Source organism: Microcebus murinus, chromosome X (assembly GCF_040939455.1).
Source record: "Microcebus murinus isolate Inina chromosome X, M.murinus_Inina_mat1.0, whole genome shotgun sequence".
NCBI classification, from domain to species: domain Eukaryota; kingdom Metazoa; phylum Chordata; class Mammalia; order Primates; family Cheirogaleidae; genus Microcebus; species Microcebus murinus.
The window spans coordinates 46,571,428-46,594,989 of NC_134136.1; the positions used below are offsets into that span (position 1 = coordinate 46,571,428).

The following is a 23,562-nucleotide window of genomic DNA, read 5'->3' on the forward strand; positions in this document are numbered from 1 at the left end:
ATGCATATATACAAATAATAGCCAAGCAAGCGCCCATCTTTACCCAAAATACAAAGACTAGCCGGGCATGGTGGCTCATGCCTTTAATCCCAGGTAGTCGAGAGGCTGAGTGAGGAGGTTTGCTTGAGCCCAGGAGATTGAGGCTGCAGTGAGTTATGATGACACCACTGCACTCGAGCCAGGCAACAGAGCAAGACCCTGTCTCAGCAAAAAAGCAAACAAACAAACAAAACAAACAAACAAACAAAAAACACACAACAAACACTACAAAACCTACAGCCTTCTTAGCTCACTATCGCCATCTACCAACTACCCCCTTCTGTGTCTTCCTTTGCACCAGGTCACCCTGGATTTCAACTTCTCTTTCGTGGCAGTCTCTACTTCCTCACCACCCACCCTGACCAGTGGACACATTCCAATAAAGTTCACACCCTGCCAAGCCTCAGAATCCACACTTGCCAACACAGGACCACATTCATAGTTTGCAGGTCCCAGTGCAAAGTCAAAATGTGGGGCCCGTGTTCAAAGCTGCATTTGTTTCCTAGAGTTATTGCAATAAATTGCGATGAACTGGGCAGCTTAAACCAACAGAAAGTTATTCTCTCACAGCTCTACAGGTCAGATGACATGAATCAAGGCCTCAGCAGGGTGGGTTCCTTCTGGAGGCTCTGAGAGAGAGTCTGTTCCAGCCTCTCATCCACCTTCTTGTGGCTCTAGGCAGCCCATGGTGCACATTGGCCTGTGACACTTCACTCCAATCTTTGTCTCCATCTTCCTGTCACCAACTCTATGGGTCTTTTCACCTTCTGTTCACTTCTTAGGACACTTGTCACTAGATTTAGGGCATTCCCTAATTGAACACGACCTCATCACAAGTTCATTACCTTAACTACATCGGCAAAGACCCTTATTCCAAATAAGGTCACCTTGTGGGTGGACATATCTCGTGGGAGAGGGTCCATATCCACTGCAAAAAGCCAGTAAGATGGTCAAGACGGTCACAGAAGAGCATTAGAGCAATTATAGGACCCTGCTGAGAGTGGGGCCCTGTACTACTGCACAGGCAATGCACCCATGACACCAGGGTGTGCCAACGTTATCCATGTCCTCCCTTCCTGCCATCACATTCAACAGGGCTTCTGGTCTTTGTCTTACTGGGCCACTTGGCAGCACGGGACTCAGTTGATCACTCCGTTCTCCTTCTGAGTGTTTCTTCCCTTCCATTCTGGGACACTCAGCTCTCCCGGTTTTCCTTTTATCTCCCTGGCCGGCCAGTCAGCCCTCGGTGCCTTCTGCTGGCCCTGCTGTCTGCATGCGCTACAGTCAGGAGGTTGGACAGCCATGGGGCTCGTGCTCGTGCACTCCTCTCTGTGCACGTGCCTCTTTCAGGGTCTCATGGGGTCCCAGGGCTTTCAACATCCCCTCTGCACAGATGCCTGCTGCTCTGACCCCTCCTCTGAGTTCCAGACACACAGACCCAGCTGCCGGTTCAACAGCTCCGCTTGGAGCTCAAACAGGCTTCTGAGACTTAGGACGTCCTCACTGCAGTCCTCCCAGTTGCTTGGGTGAAAATCTATCATCAAGTTGCTGCCTTTCGACATGCAGTCTCAGCAAATGCTTCCCATCACACCCAGAATCAGATCTCCACTCCTCCCATGGCCACAAGGCCCTCTGTGGGAACATGATTGAGTCTTCCCCTACCTCACCCACCTCATCTCCTACCAACGCCACCCCACCCCACCCCCACTCTTGCTCCTTAGTTGCACCAGGTTCACACCAACCTTGCTCCTGCCACAGGGCCTTTGCACTTGCACCTCCTATTGTCCACGTGATCTCTCATCCACTCACTAGGCTGGCTCCCTTACTGTGTTGAGTCCTGCTCAAATGTCATCTGCTCGGAGAGGCCTTTCCTGACCACCTTGTCTGACATAGCACTGTCTGGTCCCTCTCTACTCCCACTCCTTGCTTGGTGCTTCGACATAGACATATTGTATATTTCTTTACTTCACGTCTGTGTCCCCAACTAGAATATAAGTGCCATCAGTTTAGGGATTTGGTATTTTTACTGTTGTCATCTCCATCACCTAGCACAGTGTGTGACACATGTGTGTTCAATCAAAGGACAAATCAATCTGATCACATTGCTCTCCTAGCTTAAAATCCCACAATGTTTCATCACATCTCTGTGCCTTTGCCCAAGCTGTGCCTTCTCCTTGGCATGCCCTTGCTCCTAGTGAGCCTGGAAAACTATTTTTCTTTTTGTTACAGAGCATCACACTGTTTTCTAGGCTATAGTGCAGTGGCATCATCACAGCTCACTGCAACATCAAACTCCTGGGCTCAAGGGATCTTCCTGCCTCAGCCTCCCGAGCAGCTGGTAATACAGGCATGCACCACCACACCTGCCTAGTTTTCCTATTTTTGGTGGAGAAAGGATCTTGGTCTTTCTCAGGCTGTTACTAAAAGCTTGGCACTTGTCCTCAAGGTTACATCAGAAAAACAAGCATGAGTGGTTTGAGGACAAACAAAGAATTTATTACTTTGTCATCAAAAGAGGGCACATGGTAGACCTTCTCTTCTAAAATCCAAATTTCCCTCAATATAAGCAGAAATACAGAGCTCTCAAAGGGAGGGCCCCTCAGTTCTAGGCTATTGTAGTAACTATTCTAATTATCCCGTCTCTGCCAAAGACAAACCCTGTGACCTCCGCCACCACTCACCTGCGAGACTGGTGCCAGGGGTTCAGATGGCTGATTCCCCAGACCCCTCCCAACCACATGCCAGAGGCAGGTATGCAGGCTTCACTTCTGAAGAAGACTGGGGGAAGTTTTAAAAAACAGAAATCACCCTTTCGTCTTTTTTTTTAAGCAGGTCATTCTGTCTGCTCCAAGGCTGCTCTAGAAATCCTGGCCTCAAGTGATCCTCCCACCTCGGGTCCCAGAGTACTAGCATTACAGGAGTGAGAACCCCATCCGGCCGGCCTGGGAAACCCTTTCTCATCGCTAAACACCTGACCCAATGGCCACCACCTTTCTGAAGACCCTTGTTGCTGGAAGATATACCCGTATATTCTCCTCTATATTAAAAATACCTCAGAAAACAAAAAGCAACAACAAAAGTCAACCCGAATCACATTATTTCCTTGTCTCTGCTTAGACAATAACTTTCCTGGAGGGAAATGACTGTAACAGAGCAGACAGTTAACATTTTCTTCGTTTTTATCTATTTTTATATTCATTTTTTTAAAGGCTGCACGGATTTGCGCCTCCTCCTTGCAGAGGGGCCATGCTAATCTTCTCTGTATTCTTCCTATTTTAGTACATGTGCTGCTCAAGCTAACTGCACTTTTATTTTCCAAGTGGAAGCTGCATGTAGGAAGCCGGTGAGTCGCAAGGGGGCAGCAGAGCGCTCCTCGTCACACCGAAGCTTTCAGCACTGGGAACACGCGTCACGCCGGCCGGGCGCGGTGGCTCACGCCTGTCGTCCTAGCTTTCTGGGAGGCCGAGATGGGTGGATAGCTGCTGCTTCAGGGGTTCGACACCAGCCTGAACACTGCCTGAGCACAGTCAGACCCTGTCTCTAATCTAAAAAAAAAAGTAAAAAAGGCAAAAAAAATACACAAAACACAAAACAGCCGGGCGCTCTGGCAAGCGCCTGTAGTCCCAGCTACCTGGGAGGCTGAGGCAGAAGGATCGCTCACAGCCCAGGACCTGGAGCTTGTGGTGACCCGCCCTCACTGCACTCTGCCCAGGACGCCGAGTGACACTCTGTCTCCACAAAAAAAAATGAGAAACTGCAATTGCAAAGATTAAATGCTTGCAAATCCCCCTACCCCTTCCCCTCTTTTCAATACAAAAAAAAATTCTTTTCAATCACTCTTCTCTTTGCACTTCATCATTACTCCCACCTACAAAACTCTTCCTCATATCAAATACTTTCACACACCACAACTCACACTCACAACCACGCACAAAACACACACTCTCTGCGTTACACCCCTTACCTCACAACACGCCCACACCCTCCTCACCCTCCCCTCACCCCTCATGCACTGCCCTGCACTTGCACCACCCTACACACACACCCATGCTCAACACGCACTTAACACGCGCTCCTCACTGCTCTGCTCCTTCTTTACACCCTATGTCCACACTGCACTTCACACCCTGCTTTACACTCACACACACGTGCTCACCCACCCTCTTCCTTATGGCTCGCTACCACTCCGTGCTACACACATACCACACTTTATTCACACACTCACCAGTTCACCACCACTTGTCTTCTTTACACACCTTTCCCATTGTCAATTCTGCTGCTATAAAGTGAAAGTATCTTTGTCATAAAATGTTTTTTTGTCCTTTGTGTAAATACCCAGGAGGGGGATTGCTGGATCAAATGGAAGATCTACTTTTAGTTCTTTCAGGTATCTTCATAGTACTTTCCATGCACGCTGCACTAGATTGCAGAGCCACAAGCAGAGTATGAGTGTTCCTTTCTCTCCCCGTCCACGCCAGCCTCTCTTGTTTCGGGACTTTTGGATGAAAGCTATTCTCACTGCAGTTGGGTGATAGCTCATTGTACAAGAATCAGTCCAATACTGAATTCTGCTGCTATAAACATTGCAGTGCAATTCTCTTTGTCATAAAATGGCTCTTTGTCCTATCGGTAAATACAAAGTTCTGGAATTGCTGGATCAAATGTGAGAGCTACTTTTACTTCTTTCAGTTATCTCCATACTACTTTCCATACAGGTCGCACTCATTTGCAGTCCCACCAGCGAAGTGTGACTGTTGCTTTCTCTCCCGATTCACCCCTGCATCTCCTGCTTTGGGACTTTTGGATCAAAGCCATTCTCACTACAGTTAGGTGATATCTCATCATACAGGAATGAGTCTTAAGCAATGTGCCAATAAAGGACCAGCCACCAGTTTTACAAACAACTGGCCATCATTCACTCCAATGGCAATATTTAAAACTGAAAGAAGATCTTAAATCTCGGCTCAGCAATTTAGTCTATGGCCCTTAGGCCAATTTCAATCTTCCTGACCCCCAATTCCATCATAAGCTAGGGATACTTGCTTCCCACTATCACCTCCCCACATGGTTGTTGTGATAACTAAGTGTGGTAACTAAGGTCAAAGCCAAAATGCCTGGCATATGCTAAGTGTTTCTATTTAATACATCACTATTACCATAGAAAGAACCAAGGGAACTGTTACTGAACACCGACTATCTGCTCAGTACTTTGAATCCTTAAGGCAACCTAGTGAGGAAGGATAAGAGGTTAAATGAGAGGTTGGATGACAGCTGAGGGGTTGAATGACATGCCTAAGGCCACACAGTCAGCCACAAGAATAGCAGCTCACACTGAGCAGGTACTTGCCCTGTGCCAGGCACTCACTGCTCTGAGCATTTGCATGGCTTATCTGCCTCTCACAAAGGTCCTAAGTGGTGGGTATCATCATTATGTCTGTTTGACAGAAAAGGAAACCGAGGCACAAGGAACCGAGGCCACAGTCACACTGTGGAGTGTAAGCGTGGAGCTGGGGTGGGAGCTGAGGCAGTCTAGCCCCGGAGCCTGAGTTGTGACGGCCACGCCACCCGGCAGAGGTGGAGTTTCACCTGAGGTCAAGCTGAGACAGAGCCCAGGCTCTTCCCACCACCCTACGCAGCTTCCAAGCTAGTGTCACCGAGAGCTCGGCACTTGTCTTTAAGAATGAGGACAAATGGTTTGAGGAGACAGAAAGAGGAGTTTATTACTTTGCTGGCCAATCAGGATGATAGGGGCTATGGTGGGGTGGAGATGGGGGTGATGGTTTGATTTTTCATGAGAGTCTTGAGCAGGCCCTGCTGCAAGCTAGTGTAACAGAGGAAATGGCCTGAAAAAATGGCAAAAATATTTTGTCTGTTTAAATCATCTTCCACTCCTTTTTGAGAACTAAAACCTGCATCCCTGCCTCAGGCCAGTGGTTGGGAGGGGCAGAGTAATGTCTTCTGTTCTTTGTGCTATAGGATATGGTTCCATGGAACTGCTGGTCCTGCCCAGACCTGGCGGGCAGAGGTCCTGGAGGTCCAGGTGGGCCTCCCGGGTAGGCAGGTGTCACAGGATTATCTTAGTCAGAGATGGGACCATCAGAGTCATCAACTGTAGTTGAATAGTAATTACCTGAGGCTGAATGTCCTCCCTTTAAAAGCTCTGTATTTCTGCTCATTAGGAGGATGATGGCCTTTCAGACAGAAGACTCCATCCTCCTTATTTGCCAGCAAATTAATAAACTTCTCTTTCCTTCCCCTCAAACCACTTGTTGCCAAGCTTTCAGTAACAACCCTACAACCTGAATTCTGACCATGAGGTATGGTTTTTATAATTTCACACACTCTGAGCATACATAAGGGTGTACTGTTTTTTCACACAGTCAACATATTTGGTGCTGATGCAGCTCCTCTAGGAAAAGTTGCAATCCTGCAAGTAAAATAAGGGGGTTAAAATAGATCCCTTTACTTGATTACTTGATTGGTAAATTCAACTGTGTCTCATTTGACTTGGACATGGACTAGGGTTATCAAATCTCAAGCAGGCAACCCATGGAGTCAGTTGCTATTATAACATGACCCTCACTACATACCCCTCACCCGAAGAATGCTTGATGACATTACTTTTATTTGGGAATTCATTTGAGACTTTCCTTATGCTCCATTTCATTAAGCCATGGCAGTATGGGTGTCCCAAGGAGAGAAATTCCTCACCTTAGCCACCTCCTCTTAACAGAAAAACACTAATTTTCCTTTGTGGATCTCTTACACAAGACCATCAGCATTTAGCAAGTGAGACAAATGTTCAAAGGCTCTGCAACAAAAAGTTACCAATGACAGAACCAGTCCCATCATTTCATGCTACTCTTCTATGGTCTCTACAAGAACTGTAGAGTTGTAACACCATTTCCTATTTCAGGCCTAAGAATCTTGGTTTATGGGAGAAAGTGAAGTGATGCAAAGGATATTTTAAATCAGGAGGGGGAAACGGGGCTATGGAGACCTGGGGGAGAAATAAAAGGAGTTCATTTATTTCATATTTAAAGCAAAATATTAATAAGAAACAAAAGAAGTTCAGAGTTCCATATTTAAAATGTGTATTTTGCCCTTAAAGAAACAGCTGATGAGTAGCACATTTATTTTTTATTTAAGCACAACAATGTACCCAAAATGCTACAAATAAGAAATGTCAATAAATTGGAGTTAAGCAATGTAAGGGAAGAGAACTATGTCTTATTTATCTCTGTATCCACTACTCTGTCCTTTTCTTGCTTTTCACAAAAAGATGTGAGTTGATCATTGTTCAGTTGTATTTGGAAGTTGTGGCACAGTGAGGCACTGGCTGTGTTTAGGGATCTGGGTTGTTGGCCAAGTTTGGAGGCTTCTTTAGACTCTGGGACAATCCACCAACATCCTATTTCCCTGAGGGCCTGGTAGGCAACAGAGCGCTCAAATTCTCCATCCAAGCCATGAGCTAGGATCTGCATTATTGGCTGTTCTTTCTCTCTTTTGCACACACACATGCATATGGCATGCATACACACAAACACAGGATCTTTGCCTAGAAAACATCCTGGAATGATCACATCACTCAATTTCATGCTGAGTTTCTTTTCATCATCAGAACACCCCTACGAGCTGCAGCCACATTTCTACCTGTTGTCAAACTGCTCTCAGTGAGATTTAAAAAAAGAACAATTGTCTATTTATGGGGAGGTTTTTCTAATGGAAAATTCCAGTTGGCTAACCCAGGAGTTTGGGAAATTTTCTATACATACAGTGGCCTAATATCAAACTCCTTCCTATAAAAACAGGAGTAATCCATCATCATAGAATAAAGCCTGTCTAGCCAGTCATTAGAGGGACCCCCAAGCCAGCACCGTTAGTAGGGGGTCAAGGCTTACAAATCTGTACTGAATACTAAAAAGTATTCAGGAGGAAAATTAAGTTTTAAAGTACATAGTTCAGGTCCTTTCAAAAACAGATTAGTGCTCCCTCCCTCCCTCCCTCCCTAAAAAAAAAAACAAAAAAAAAAAAAAAACAGATTAGTGATTAAAAGCTTTTTTAAGTCTTGCAATCTCTTGAACAATTATTGATATAATTGGAATGGGCCTACAAAATCAAATGAACACACTATAATACATTCCTATGCACCCCCTACTCCCTATTGATCCCTCACTTGAGTCTCATATGGGTGTTCTAGGTGGCAGCCACATGCCTGTCCATGCCCTGTGTAGGGTCATGGATTTTGAAGAGAAGTATTTAATGGAAGCTCAATTAAAAAATGACTTAATAACTGCAAAGAAGAGATCAGTATAGTGACGTATAAGTGAAAACTACTCCTTTGGCTGGGCCTGAATTCCTTGGTAGCCGTCCTCTGCGAACCCAACCCCACTGGCCACCTGACCCCACTGGTGTGCTCTGACCTCCCCTCACTTCCCAATCAAGAGACACAGGTTGCTCTCAAGAAACAGCAAGAAAAGCATGTGCACCACCTGGAGGTGGGAGGAGAGTTTAGTGTGGAAGTGGGTTGTTCCCTCAAGAACTAACAGCCCATGCACACTAATCAGGGTGTCGGGACCAACCCCGATTGCAAAATTGGCTTTTATGGGAAAGTGCACATTCTGATGCCATGAAAGTCAGGCAATAGGATTTCCATTGAAAACCTTCTTACTAGAAATTTCCCCAAATCACAAACTTCTCTGACTCAATTCAGCTCTAGGACCTCACTCAGAACAATTATGTTCAATATCCAACAGCGTGGATTTTTTTTCATTTAACATTTTTCAGAAATGCTTTCCAACATGTTGTCATTTTCTTTATAGTTTTTATTTTAATGTCTGCATTCATATCTTGTGATTTGCTGAAGGTTGTTTCCTTCACACATAATGAGTGATCAACAGATATCAAATGAATGAATGGCCACCTTTGTAAGTATGGCTTTTTTTATTTTAAATTGTTTTCTTAGGGTAACATTCTGGGACTGAAATACATAAATGAAATAGTTTGAAATTTTTTATGTTATTGTTACATATTGTCATAAGAGGCAGTATCCGGTTTGGATTAAGAACATAAGATTTTTAACTTCAACGAAGACTCATTAGGCTGGCTTTGCCCTTACTAGCTGTGTTATGGTGGAACTCGCCTTCCTTTCTGAGTCACAGTCATCTGATCTTTGAAATGGGGGAAACAGTAGTTCCCTTGCACAGAAATGTTTAGAGGAAAGTGGATGCAATATTGGCTATTGCTATTATTATTGTCGCAATATATAGTACTACTCCACAGCCTCATGAACATTGTGTTTTATCATTTTAAACTTGTTTGTGTTTATTAAATAGGTATGAAGTGGTATTTTGTTATATTTGTACTTCGTCATTCCATCATAAAGTTTATACCTTTTTCAAGGGTTGTCTTCTATGTGCTTTTTTGTTCTATGTTCTGTTTTCTTTCCTGTTGAACACTCAGATGTTTTGTGGTATTCCTCCAGAAAATAATAATTTTTAAAATATATTTTAGATGAGTAATGCTTTTGTCATTCACTGCAAAAATTTCTCCCATTCTGTTTTCCTATTTTTCTTAGTTTTGTAGTCCATATTTTTCTTTCTGATTTTTTTATTGGTTCATAACTTTAAAAATTATCCCTCTTAGAGTTGATATTATACTTTATCAAATAGTTGTACCAATGAAGATTTGTTTACTCTATATTTCTATTTGATTTGATTTTACCTGATTTTAGCTCCTTACCCCAGTTGAGATATATTGTGCTCCACAGGAGACAGGTAAAAAAAGTGAGGATAGGAACAACATCTACATCATACCATTGTTATGATGAGTGAAAGAGGCAATGCATGTAGACTATCTAATACTGTGCCTCACACATACAAAGCAGGGGCTCAGTAACTGACTAAAGCTGTTAATTGTTAGTATCAGTATTATCGGGGTACAAGGGAAACTTCCCTTTTCCCCTGAAAGTTTGCTGAAACATCAACTCACAATTAAGGCAGGTTAATAAGAGAAACAGGTTTATTTACCATGCCCTCAGGGAGAATCACCAAGTGATTGCCCAATATCCCAATGGGGTCTAGAAATTTATATATACTCCTTTGTGGGGTGAATGAGAAATATAGGTAATTCTGCTTAGGGGCAATAAATGGTTGCTAGGAAGGATGAATGGATAGGGGAAACAGATTAACTTGTAAATGATTCTCTTTGCAAATTAAATTAACCTTGAGAGACAGGTATTACATTTAAAATTATTTGGACCAGGTCTGGTTGCATTCTTGATCTTCTTGCCTGCAATAAAGTGTGATAACAGGGTAGGGAAGAGGAGTTTGTTGGTTATTCTTTTGATGGGTCCTTCTGGTATATGCAGATAAAGGGAAAGCCCCTTCCAAGGGCCTGTTTATCTCTAAGGGCCCTTAATTCAAAATACTCTTTATACCAAGGGGTCATATTCTGGGGTGACATTTCCTAAGCTCCTTCAGTATCTAAAGGTGAGTATCTGTAGAAGGAACACTGAAAGATTTGTCATATGACAATTCTAGAAGTAATATGGAATTGTGAACATTTTATAGATTAATTGGCTGAAAATGACAACTCTAGCCCAGATGACAGAGCAAGACTCTGTCTGAAGAAGAAGAAGAAGAGGAAGAAGAGGAAGAAGAAGGAGAAGAAGGAGAAGAAGGAGAAGAAGGAGAAGAAGGAGAAGAAGGAGAAGAAGGAGAAGGAGAAGAAGGAGAAGAAGGAGAAGAAGGAGAAGAAGGAGAAGAAGGAGAAGAAGAAGAAGAAGAAGAAGAAGGAGAAGAAGAAGAAGAAGAAGAAGAAGAAGAAGAAGAAGAAGAAGAAGAAGAAGAAGAAGAAGAAGAAGAAGAAGAAGAAGAAGAAGAAGAAGAAGAAGAAGAAGGGAAGGAAGGAAGGAAGGAAGGAAGGAAGGAAGGAAGGAAGGAAGGAAGGAAGGAAGGAAGGAAGGAAGGAAGGAAGACAGACCAAATATTTCTGGAATACCAGTTTTAAAAAGGAAACAAAAGTAAAATTCAGAGGCCATAAGTGGGTAAAACCTTTAGATATATTTTCATTTAAGTTTCTTTAGATTTGCTGTTGTTGCTATCATTTAAACAGGGCCCTTCAAAAATGTTTCACTTCAGGCCGGGCGCTGTGGCTCACGCCTGTAATCCTAGCTCTTGGGAGGCCGAGGCGGGCGGATTGCTCAAGGTCAGGAGTTCAAAACCAGCCTGAGCAAGAGCGAGACCCCATCTCTACTATAAATAGAAAGAAATTAATTGGCCAACTGATATATATATAAAAAATTAGCCGGGCATGGTGGCGCATGCCTGTAGTCCCAGCTACCCGGGAGGCTGAGGCAGAAGGATCACTCGAGCCCAGGAGTTTGAGGTTGCTGTGAGCTAGGCTGACGCCACGGCACTCACTCTAGCCTGGACAACAAAGCGAGACTCTGTCTCAAAAAAAAAAAAAAAAAAGTTTCACTTCATAAAAATACATTCAGAAATATGAATATCAATTGCCTTCGTATTCCTTGCAAATATATTAATGTAAATTATTTTCTGCCCTTCTAACCAAATATGTAGTTCTTAATTCTGTGATTTGAAATAACAAATTGTCTCAGCACATGCTCTGAAGAAAAACCTTGCATAGGTTTGGGATATTGGTTTGGGGAAAATTGATCAGGGATTTCATATAATTACAGAATAGAAACTCGGCCAGAGAACATTTTGTGGCCACTTATAGCTGAACTGTTTTAAATTCAATTAAATAAAATAACTGAGTTAAAGTTATGAATAATAACTTTTAGCCTCAATATAATGTGTACTATGACATTCTAGCCATCCAATAATGATTCTACCTAAGCTGCCCAACTGGGCTAGATCTTCCATGGGAATATTTTCTGCTCCTTTCATATGGTCTCTACAATTTCTGCATCTAATCTTTGTGATTACTGCAGAGATGATACATGTTGCCAGTATTATCAAGGAAGGCCAATTTAACTGATCAGAATATATACAGATTTTAAGTTTCTTCCAAACTTTAAGAGGGTATAATCATTCCTAATATAGCATTTGTTTAAGGACAACTGCTCCCAGGTCATACAACTCAGTTTCTCCCATCTCTGTCCACCCTATTACCCATATTATTACTGCAACTTTTAGTTATCTTCCTCTCACCCCCTACCTATTTCCTCCTTGATCTTTCTCTTCATCTCTATGCCTAGCAGGCTGATAGCTTCCAACAATGAAGCCCAGGTGAAACTGACATTCTCTTCTTAAGTGAACCCAGTCATCCAGCTCATATCTTGTGAATGCCTTTAAAGTACCCAGGTGCCTGGCACTATGGGGAAGCAAAGCCGAATAAGATGTTTCCATCCTCAATGCACTTACAGTCCAGTTGGAAAGATAAAGGATGTTCATGTAGAAAGATAACTAGAAAGACAAAGCAAGGAACAGTGAAATACTTCCTAATTCAAAACTCAAAACAAAGTTAGTTTTGGATAGGTTCTAAGCAAGGGTGGTGAAATGAAGTCACTTCAAGACTAAAAGGCCAGACAGACCCCACAAATGGGAGGAGGTGATCATTTTCCAAGACGTTTCTCAAAACTAAAGTCCTTCCCTTCAACACTAAAGTCTATAGACCCTGAGTACTATGCTAGTCAATCCTGGGTGTTGTCATAAGACTTCTCAGAACACTCCAGCTTCCCTTATATATGTAAGGTCTGCCACACAATTGAGTGCCTCACTGAACAGTGCTTTGTGCAGAGCTAAAGTACTGTGGCAAAGCTGTTCCTCTGATGGCCAAATAGCTGATGGTGATGTCTTGGTGGTGTTCTCTTCTTCCAGTCAGGTGCAACATCATAGCTACAGCGGGCCACCCTTATAGACTCAGGCTGAAAACTCCAAAATTTCCCTACAAACCTGATCAAACCCACCCCACATACCAAGTTCTGAGAAGTAAGAGGGAAGATTGGGCCTCAGGGGCCTTGACTGTAGAAACAAAGTATATTAGCACTAGAAGTGAAATAGAGAGAATGGCCTAAAAAAAGGGGAGGGGGTAAACTATCTTATGTCTCTTTAAAACATTCCCCCCACTCTTTTTAGAAATTCAAACCTGCATCCCTGCTGGAGCCAAGTAATCAGAAGGGCAGGGGAGTGTTCTGTGTTTTGTGTCCTTTGTTTTCTTGTACCACAGAAGATGGCTCAACAGAATTGTCCAGGCGAAGGTCACGAGATTATCTTCACTGGAGATGGAATGGATCAGAACCATCAACTATAGTTAATCAGCAATCACCTAAAGCTGAAAACTCCCCTTTAAAAGTTCTGTATTTATGCTTACAGATAGGAAAATGGTACTTTAAGACATGAGTCTGCCATTCTCCTTATTTGCTGGCAAATTAATAAATCTCCCTTTCCTTCTCCTCAAACCATTTGTCCTCATTCTTTGGATGTGGCCTTGGAGACAGGTGCCAAAATTTCGGTAACAGAAGGAAAAAGTGTATTCTGAATAAAACACTCTCCCATATAGCCATGTGGTAGGGGGCACACAGGGGAAGGCACACAATATACCAGTAAAGCCCTTTAAACACATAGGAAATCATATTGTTTTCTTGTAGAAGTATTACTCAATGTTCTCATTGTTTTCCCTAACTTTTATCTACTGCCTTTGGAAATTCAGTTCCTTGGAGTCATAATAGAGATCACATACTTACTCTATATTATCTGAGCACTCTGTAGATCAAGTATAATAACTGGTCCCTCTATCTTTTCTGAAAGTAAAGAAGGTACATTCCAATATACAAAACAACAGATAAAATAAAATGTGTTCAAACTAAAAAAGCCACAGGTATATGGGTTTCCACAGCTGAATACACAAGTAAGATTGCCTGGCTATTTTCTCAGTGATACTCTAAAAACAATTTGATATTTAACCCTGAGTCAAGATTTGTAGAAATCCCAGTAGCAGTCATTTGGCTCTTCTATGAAAAAGAGCCTTTGGAGGTAGGGAAAATACATTATAGCCAACAACATAAGACACAAAAATACCAAAGAAGCCCTTAACATCAATGAAGCCTGGGCTGAAACAGAAATAAAGAACAAAAAAGAAAAAGAAAAAAAAGAAAAAGAAACCCTTAACAATGAAAGATTATGCAAACATAGCTTTGGATTTATTCTACACAGAACCTTCCTTCCTTTTGTCTCTTAGAAAAATGAACTGAAATGTGAAAATTATAATAAAGCTCTCAACCAGCTCAATTCATTTCAGTAACTCCCACTATCTCAGTCAGTATAGGCCACAAAGGTCTGCTCCTGTTTCCTTCAAAAATCAAAGGAAGAGAACACCTCAAAAGGATATTATGTGCACCTCAGATATGAAATATTTGATTAGAAGAGCGTGGATGAGGTGTGGGAGGGTGGGTGGAGGTAGGGAGAGATTGTTGCATAAGCACATCCAGACTGAAACCAATAAACTGAATGGCATTCTCATTGGATATCTAGAATCAACATCTACACACTTGGGAAAAAAAACCGATAATTGTTCCATGGATCTTATTTCTCAGAATACTACAGTAGAAGAATTCCAATTTTCAGGTCACAAAATAATCAGGGTGATATGTAATGTTGAAAACCAAGTGATATTTGACTCTCACCCTTCACCGCCTACCCAAATTGTAGCTTCATATTGAAAATGATAGGTTTCAACGTCATCCATTTGCCACCTTCCCTTAGAAAAGAGCAAGGGGCAAGAGCTGAGAGAGGTGACCAGCACTCAGTTCTCACAGTGGCATTAAATTGCATTTTTCTCACTGCTTTCAGAATATTTATCATGTCTTGATTTCAATGTAATTATTTTATTTCATTGAAATTACAACTGTCTGTTGTCATTGTTTGCAGTGCTCTGGGAATCCCCCAGGTGCGATCACTCATGGTAACAGGGAACCAAAGACCGCTGCCACCACCTGCACTTGACTGTGTACTAGGCCTGAGGAGCCACCTAACATCACATTTGAGTGTGTTTGGGAGATTGGGTGGGTGTGGGACTGAAGAGCTGTTAAAGAAGGACTCACAGCCCAGCATTGAGCTCTCTCATGTTCACACGGGTAAAGTGTTACAATGTGCTTCACATGTATTATTTCATGAGATGGTTGGGAGATTAATGCAGAGAACATGCCTCCATCATTTCACATTTGAGGAAACTGAGGCTCAGATCAGAGAAATGGCTTGCTCAAGGCTGCACTGCTGACAGGTGGTGGAATCTCCTGATTTTAAGAACCTCACTGTTGAGGTCAGCTAAAATAAGGTTCTGGTTGTAGAAGAAAGCAAAGCAATCCCCTTGTAACTGAATGCATATTCTGCCAGCTGCACGTTGTAACATTTTACTGTACCCCAGACTGACTGACGCTATCTGCTTCTGTAAACGGCTTGCTTTGAGATAGTTCTCAGCACAGGGGCTCAAGGCCGGCCCGGGGCCCTGGCCATCTGGAGAGAACATGATAAAATGTAGAAAACCATACCCTCGCTTATGTGCCTCTAGTCACGTAAGCCCCCTGTGACTGTGCTTGAACAATTAGATGAATTTTTTAGAGTGTGGTTTTTGTCTTTAAAAGGGGCCATTTTTTTTAGCTCATCACTACTTTTCTGTGCCTGCCACTCTGCAGGACAGGAATAGTCCTGGCCAGTAAATAAAGACTCACAATTTGACCCAATTCGGTTTCTAAGGTGGTCTTTTCTCGCACTTTGGACCATAATATTTGGAGGCTGCAGTGAGATTGCCTGGCACAGGGCGCCTGGTGACCACCGGTGTCCGGGGACCGGGTGTGGAATCCAGCGCCTTGCCTGGGGGGTCGGGCGGGGGGCCTGAGAGACGTTCCTCAGCTCTGGGCGACAGCCAGACAACGCACCGGCCACCAACACCTCAAAAGCAACCAAATTCCTCTGGACAAGTCTTCCAGTTCTGCTCACCAGTGAGTGTCTGGTTTGTCTGTTCTGTGGGCCTTTTCAGTATTCCTTTGGGAGGCTGGACACAGTTGAACTCCCGGGAACAAGCTCCCCTGAGACGTCACTTGGAGCTTCTGGTTTTTGTTTCACAAAGCTGTCTTGACTGCAAGGTTGAGTCAGCATCATCCAACGCAGGAGGTGCACTGGGTGGCCTGTCGCCTGAAACTTCAGGATCTTGTTGTTTGCTGTTTGTGGACTGTTGTCTGGTCGTTAGTATGTGTCATCTTGTGTTAACTGTAAACCTCTTTAAATGGCACATAAAAACAGAAATAAGAATACAGCCGAGAACCAAGTACAGGATAAGTCAAAACAGGAACCTGGTCAGGGTGAGCAGTGCTGCCCTTATTGTCAGAAAAAAAAAACAAAAAAACAGTGGACAGCAGCAGCAGAAAAAAGTTCCACCAGCACCCTCGGCGTCGGTCTCTACAAGTAAACAGGACTAACTTGATGATTCCTTTTTGTCGTGCTTTTCCATTATAGGAACTAATTTTACTTGTTTTGCAAGGAGTTCCAGGAGCACAGCATAGACATTGTCCATCATCCCTGAGGAAAGCTGCAGCAGTATCCAAGACATGCTCACTGGTTCCCTGATCTTTGTCCTGCTTTTTGCTTTCCCTGTCAGCACTATTTGCTATTTGCTGTTTGTTATTTGCTATTTGTTACTAACACAGGAGGGACATGATTCCTGGAAGCAGATTCAATTACTTGGAGTCCCCCTCCAGGTTCAACTTTAAGGTGTTAACAGATTTGTTATCTCAATGACTGGGTTAATATACTTGTTTCCTGGCCTGTTGGCCTTTGTGTTCAGTATAGGTCTTTATTCAGTGGCTCCAAAGGATTGGGGCAGAAAGGAAAAAGTCCTTTCAGTAATTATGTATTGGATGATAGGAGGATTGGACGATAGTTCTCCTTTTAAGAACTGACTTCTGGTCCCTCTGATTTGTGTCCTCATTAACCTCTATACCACAAGTTGCTCATCTTTCAGGTGCCTTAGGAGTGAGGAGCCAAGTAAAACCCAGCCAGCAGCCATCAGCTTGCTCAACTAGATCCAGAGCCATAGCTGCCGACTCTGCACAAGATATCCCTTGGCAGCAGGCCATTGCATCACCATCGGGCGTCAAGGCTAACTAAATCCCCCGATTTTCTAGTGAAATTGTTATCATTTAAATAAAATGAGTTCCCAGGCTACTTTTTCCTGTTTGTTAAACTTCTTGTATTCTTGAGTGTCAACCATGGGTCAGTCTGGTTTTGTGACAATTGCATGCCTATTGAGTGTTTTGTGAGAATTTTTCAGGATTTCCAATGAGAGGCTAGACCCTACAGATTGACTGTTAATGCTTTTGATTTGCAAAAATTTTGTGAGCAAGAGTGAGAGTGGCCCACCTTTGGCATAGGTTAGCCCCCAGAGGGCAGTACCCAAGTCACTCACCAACTGAGTACGGGCTGTGATTTGGGGGAACCCAGGGCATCCGGACCATAACAGGTTAAGGAAAAGTAAATCACGAGTGGCTTGCATGGGGGTGCTGAGATGGGTTGCTGGCCAGGAGCAGTGGAGGAATCTCCAAGAGTTGCTGGCAGAGAGCCCTGGGCAGTTCCTCCCTCTTCCCCGCTCCCTCCATCCTGGGTGGAGGGAGGGGGGTGGGGAGCAGCGGGGACTCTGCAGGTGGAGACTGCCCTGGCCTCATAGAGGAGCTGGGCAAGGGCTGTGATGGCAGACGGTGGTGGGGCCGGGCAGGGGCCATGGCTGCGGCCAGAGTGCAGGCTAGTAGCTGGGAGGCCTAAGGTGCCGTCTGGCCCAACTCCACCATAAGCATTGTGCTGCAGTGTTATATAAAAAATATTACATGGCAAATTTTTGTCCTAAAGACTGGTTCTTTGAGAAAGAAGAAGTATAGGACATAAGAAAAAGTTTATATATGTCATAAAAGGTCTGAGTAAGATGCATAAGGTTTGTAAAAGATAAATTTATTTCAAAACTTCTGTGTGATTAAATAGGGTATAATTAGATGAAAAATATTTTTGTCTTTCCAAAGATTGATCTTTGATATTAAAATACGCTAATACAAAATAAAGATTTGGTTTCTTAGGTTAAAACAACAAAGTTTTCTTTTTTTATTTCAGCATAATAAGGGGGTACAAATGTTAAGGTTACATACATTGCTATTGCCTTCCCTCCCCCCTCAAGTCAGAGCTTCAAGCATGTCCATGCCCCCAACAATGCACAACACACTTGTAATGTATATATATAAACCCATCCCTTCCCCCCCACCTATCCAACACCTGATAAATGTTTTTTTTTTTTTATAATATTTTGGTTAGATTTGATAATTTTGCCTTTACTTAGTAAAGGTTAGAGGTATGCCCTTCCCCTCCACACTGTTCAGCATGTCTCTCAGATGTGGATCTATCCTCCAATCCCCGAATCTCTGGTGAACATCACCCCCCTTTGAGCACCATATTGAAAATCAGTCAGTACCAATGTGACGGCAAGTACATATGGAGTCCATCCCTCTGATCTTGTGTCACCTCACTTTGGATAATGGGCACAAGCTCAATCCAGGATAATATAAGCGGTGTTAGCTTACTGTCATTTCTTAGAATTGAGTAATATTCCATTGTAAACATATACCAAATTTTAATTATCCAGTCGTGAACTGATGGGCACTTGGGTTGTTTCCACGTCCTTGCAATAGTGAATTGTGCTGCCAAAAACATTCGGGTGCAGATGTCTTTATAATAGAATGATTTATGCTCTTTTGGGTAGATGCCTAATAATGCTATTGCTGGGTCAAATGGTATTTCTATTTTTAGCTGTTTGAGGTATCTCCAAATTCTTTTCCACAATGGTTGCACTAATTTGCAGTCCTACCAGCAGTGTAAGAGTGTTCCTGTCTCTCCGCATTCTCGCCAGCATTTATTGTTTTGGGATTTCTTGATATGGGCCAATCTCACTGGGGTTAGATGATATCTCATTGTAGTTTTGATTTGCATTTCTCTAATAATTAGAGATGTTGAGAATTTTTTTATATGTTTGCTGGCTATTATTTTGTCTTCTTTGGAAAAGTTTCTGTTCATTTCCATTGCCCATTTCTTGATGGGGTTGTTTGATTTTTTCTTGTTAAATCTTTTGAGTTCTAGATAGATTCTTGTTATCAGACCTTTATCGGATGAGTAGAGAGCAAATATTTTTTCTCCCATTCGATAGGTTGCCTATTCGCTCTAATGATGGTTTCTTTGGCTGAGTGGAAGCTTCTTAGTTTGATGAGATCCCATTTGTTTATTTTTGTTGCTGTGGTGATTGCTTTGGGGGTTTTCTTCAAAAATTCTTTGCCTAGACCAATGTCTGAGAGGGTTGTCCCAACATCTTCTTCTAGGATTCTTAGGGTTTCATGCCTTAGGTTTAAGTCTGTTGTCCATCTTGAGCGAATTTTTGTGAGAGGTGAAAGGTAGGGATCCTGATTCATTCTTCTGCATGTAGATATCCAGTTTTCCCAGCACCATTTATTGAAGATAGATTCTTTTCCCCAATGTATATTTTTGTCTGCTTTATTAAAGATTAGGTTACCATATGCAGATGGTTTCATCTCTGGAATCTCAGACCAATTCCAAACATCAATGCTTCTGTTCTTATGCCAGTACTAAGCTGATTTAATTATTATTGCTGTATAGTACAGCTTGAAGTCAGGAAGACTGATGCCTCCCAATTTGTTCTTTTTACTTAAGATTGCTTTGGCTATACGTGCTTTTTTTCTGGTTCCATACAAAGTGAAGAATTATTTTTTTCTAGATCTGTGAAGAATGATAGTGGTATTTTGATGGGGACTGCAATAATTCTGTAGATGACTTTAGGTAATACTGACATTTTAATGACATTGAGTCTACCAATCCATGAACAAGGTATGTTTTTCCATCTGTTTACATCTTCTACAATTTCTTTTTTTAGCATTTCGTAGTTCTCCTTGTATAAGTCTTTCATATCTTTCATTAGATATATTCCTAGATATTTAATTTTTTGGGGGCTATAGTAAAAGGAATTGCGTTTTTTGTTTGTTTGTTTGTTTGTTTGTTTTTTTTGAGACAGAGTCTTGCTTGTTGACCAGGCTAGAGTGAGTGCCGTGGCGTCAGCCTAGCTCACAGCAACCTCAACTCCTGGGCTCAAGCAATCCTTCTGCCTCAGCCTCCCGAGTAGCTGGGACTACAGGCATGCGCCACCATGCCCGGCTAATTTTCTATATATATTAGTTGGCCAATTAATTTCTTTCTATTTATAGTAGAGACGGGGTCTCGCTCTTGCTCAGTGTGGTTTCGAACTCCTGACCTCGAGCAATCCGCCCGCCTCAGCCTCCCAGAGTGCTAGGATTACAGGCATGAGCCACCACGCCCGGCAGGAATTGCATTTTTGATTTGAGCTTCAGCTTGACGGTTCTTGGCATATATAAATGCCTCTGATTTGTTTATATTTTAATTTTGTAACCTGAGACTTTACCCAATTCATTTATCAAATCTAGGAGTCTCTTGGAGGAATCCATGGGGTTTTCTAGGTATAACATCATATCATCTGCGAAAAGTGAGAGTTTGATCTCATCAGCACCCACTTGGATGCCCTTAATATCCCTCTCTTTCCTCATTGCTATAGCTAGGACTTTAAGCACTATGTTTAATAAAAGAGGAGATAGTGGGAATCCTTGTCTAGTTCTGGTTTGAAGTGGGATTGGTTTCAATATTTCCCCATTCAATATGATATTGGCCATGGGTTTGTCATAAATGGATTTGATAATTTTAAGATAAGAACCACCTATGCCTATTTTGTTCAGAATTTTTATCATAAAGGTGTGTTGGACTTTGTCAAATGCTTTTTCTGCTTCTATTGAGAGAATCATATGGTATTTGTTCTTGTTTTTATTTATAAGGCAAATTGCATTTATAGACTTGCGTATGTTGAACCAGCCTTGCATCGCTGGGATAAAGCCCACCTGGTCATGGTGAATTATTTTTTTGATGTGCTGCTGAATTCTGTTTGCTAGAATTTTGTTGAGGATTTTTGCATCTATATTTATGAAGGATATTGGTCTGTAATTTTCTTTTTTTTGTTGCATCCTTCCTGGTTTTGGTATCAAGGTAATATTGGCTTCGTAGAATGAGTTAGGAAGGATATCTTCCTTCTCAATGTGGTAGAATAATTTCTGTAGTATAGGTATGAGTTCATCTTTGTATGTTTGGTAGAACTCTGAAGTGTAGCCATCTGGTCCGGGACTTTTCCATTTGGAGAGGCTGTTAATTACTACTCCAATTTCTGCACTTGAGATTGGTCTATTCAGGAATTCTGTTACCTCCTGGGTGAACTTAGGGAGGTTGTATGAATCCAGGAATTTGTCCATTTCTTCTCCGTTATGTAGTTTTTGGGCATATAGATTTCTATAGTAGTCAAACATAATGTTTTGTATTTCTGTGGTGTCTGTTGTGACCTCTCCTTTTTCATTTCTTATTGAGTTTATTAGAGTCCTTTCCCTTTGAGCTCTTGTTAGTCTATCCAGAGGGCTATCAATTTTGTTTATCTTTTAAAAAAAACAGCTTCTGGTTTTGTTGATCTTCCGCATAAATCTCTTGTTCTCCATTTCATTTAGTTCTGCTTTGATCTTAGTTATCTCTTTTCTTCTAGGATTGGAATTGGTTTGCTCTTCTTTTTCCAATTCCTTGAGTCTATTCATTAAGTTGTTGGTATCTAATCTTTCTGTTTTTTGGATGTGAGTATTCATTGCTATTAGTTTTCCTCTCAGATATGCTTTTGCCATATCCCACAGGTTTTGGTAACATGTGGCTCCATTGTCATTTTGTTCGAAGAAACTCTTGACTTCCCTCTGAATTTGTTCTTTGACCCAATAGTTATTCAATAGTAGATTGTTTAGTTTTCATGACTTTGTGAAGTGGTGCATATTTCTGTTAGAATTGAACTCTAATTTTATACCACTATAGGGTCAGAGAAGACACCTGGTATTATTTTTATTTTCTTGAATTTTTTGAGATCTGCTTTTCAGCCTAGTATGTGATTGATTTTGGACAAGGATCCATGGGCTGCTGAGAGGAATGTAAATTCAACTTTATTTGGGTGGAAGGTTCTGTAGAGATCTGACAGTCCTTTTTGGTCAAGAGCTTTATTTAAGTCTCTTATTTCTTTACTTAATTTCTGTTTGGAGGATCTATCCAGTTCATTCAGTGGCATGTTGAAGTCCCCTGCTACCATGGCAGTATTGTTTAACGTGGTGTTTACTTCAGACAAGGTTTGCTTAATGTAATTGGATGCTCCTGCATTGGGGGCATAAATATTAAGAATTGTTAAATTTTCTTGTTGGATCTTCCCTTTCACCATTATAAAGTGGCCATCTTTATCCCTTTTTACTTTTTTTTTATTTTTTATTTTTTTTATTTTTATTTATTTTTTTTGAGACAGAGTCTCACTTTGTTGCCCAGGCTAGAGTGAGTGCCGTGGCATCAGCCTAGCTCACAGCAACCTCAAACTCCTGGGCTCAAGCAATCCTCCTGCCTCAGCCTCCCGACTAGCTGGGACTACAGGCATGCGCCACCATGTCCGGCTAATTTTTTATATATATATATTAGTTGGCCAATTAATTTCTTTCTATTTATGGTAGAGACAGGGTCTTGCTCTTGCTCAGGCTGGTTTCGAACTCCTGACCTTGAGCAATCCGCCTGCCTCAGCCTCCCAGAGTGCTAGGATTACAGGATTGAGCCGCCACGCCCGGCCTCCCTTTTTATTTTTGCTATTTTAAAACTTATGTTGACTTTGAGTAGTATAGCTACCCCTGCTTTCTTTTGACTTCCATTTGCCTGGATGATAGTTTTCCATCCCTTGATCTTCAGCCAGGAGGCATCTTTGTGGGTTAGATGTGTTTCCTGTAGACAGCGGATACTAGGCTTGTGGAATTTTATCCACTCTGCCAGTCTATGCCTCTTCAGAGGACAGTTTAATCCGTTTACATGTATTGAGAGGATTGAAATTGGAGGAAGATTTCCATTCACATTGTTGGGTGAAGTCCTGTTGCTTTGTCTTAGTCCTTGAGCCATCATGAAGTTCAAGATCTAGTCTTTAATTCTTTGAGGATTTTACTTTGAGGAGTGTCTATTGCCCTGTTCACTGTGGAAGGCAAGTGTGAGAATTTCCTGTAGGGCTGGTCTGGTCTTTGCAAATTCCTTCAGCAATTGCTTGTCTGAAAAGGACTTTATTTCACTTTTATAGATGAAACTTAATTTCGCAAGATAAAGAATTCTAGGTTGGGCTTTATTCTGTTTTAGAAGATTAAGGATAGGCACCCACTCTCTCCTGGTTTGTAAGGTTTCAGATGAGAAGTCTGCTGTTAGTCTGATAGGCTTTCCTTTATAGGTTATTTGTTGTTTTCGCCTTGCTGTACGGAGGATTGCTTCTTTCACATTTACTTTAGTCAGCTTAGTAACCACATGACGAGGTGATTGCCTATTCACGTTGAGCCTCCCCGGAGTTCTGTGTGCTTTT

At 42.1% G+C, this 23,562-nt stretch overlaps 1 protein-coding gene and 1 non-coding gene across 2 annotated transcripts in view; one reads left to right on the forward strand and one right to left on the reverse strand.

Annotated features, from left to right (window-relative positions):
• RPL39 (ribosomal protein L39) overlaps positions 1–23,562 on the forward strand; it is a 362,820-nt gene that overhangs the window by 163,084 nt on the left and 176,174 nt on the right. The window lies entirely within an intron of this gene.
• Positions 3,236–3,345, reverse strand: LOC142866078 (U6 spliceosomal RNA). Its single transcript, XR_012916146.1, has one exon. It is a non-coding gene; the product is annotated as a U6 spliceosomal RNA (small nuclear RNA).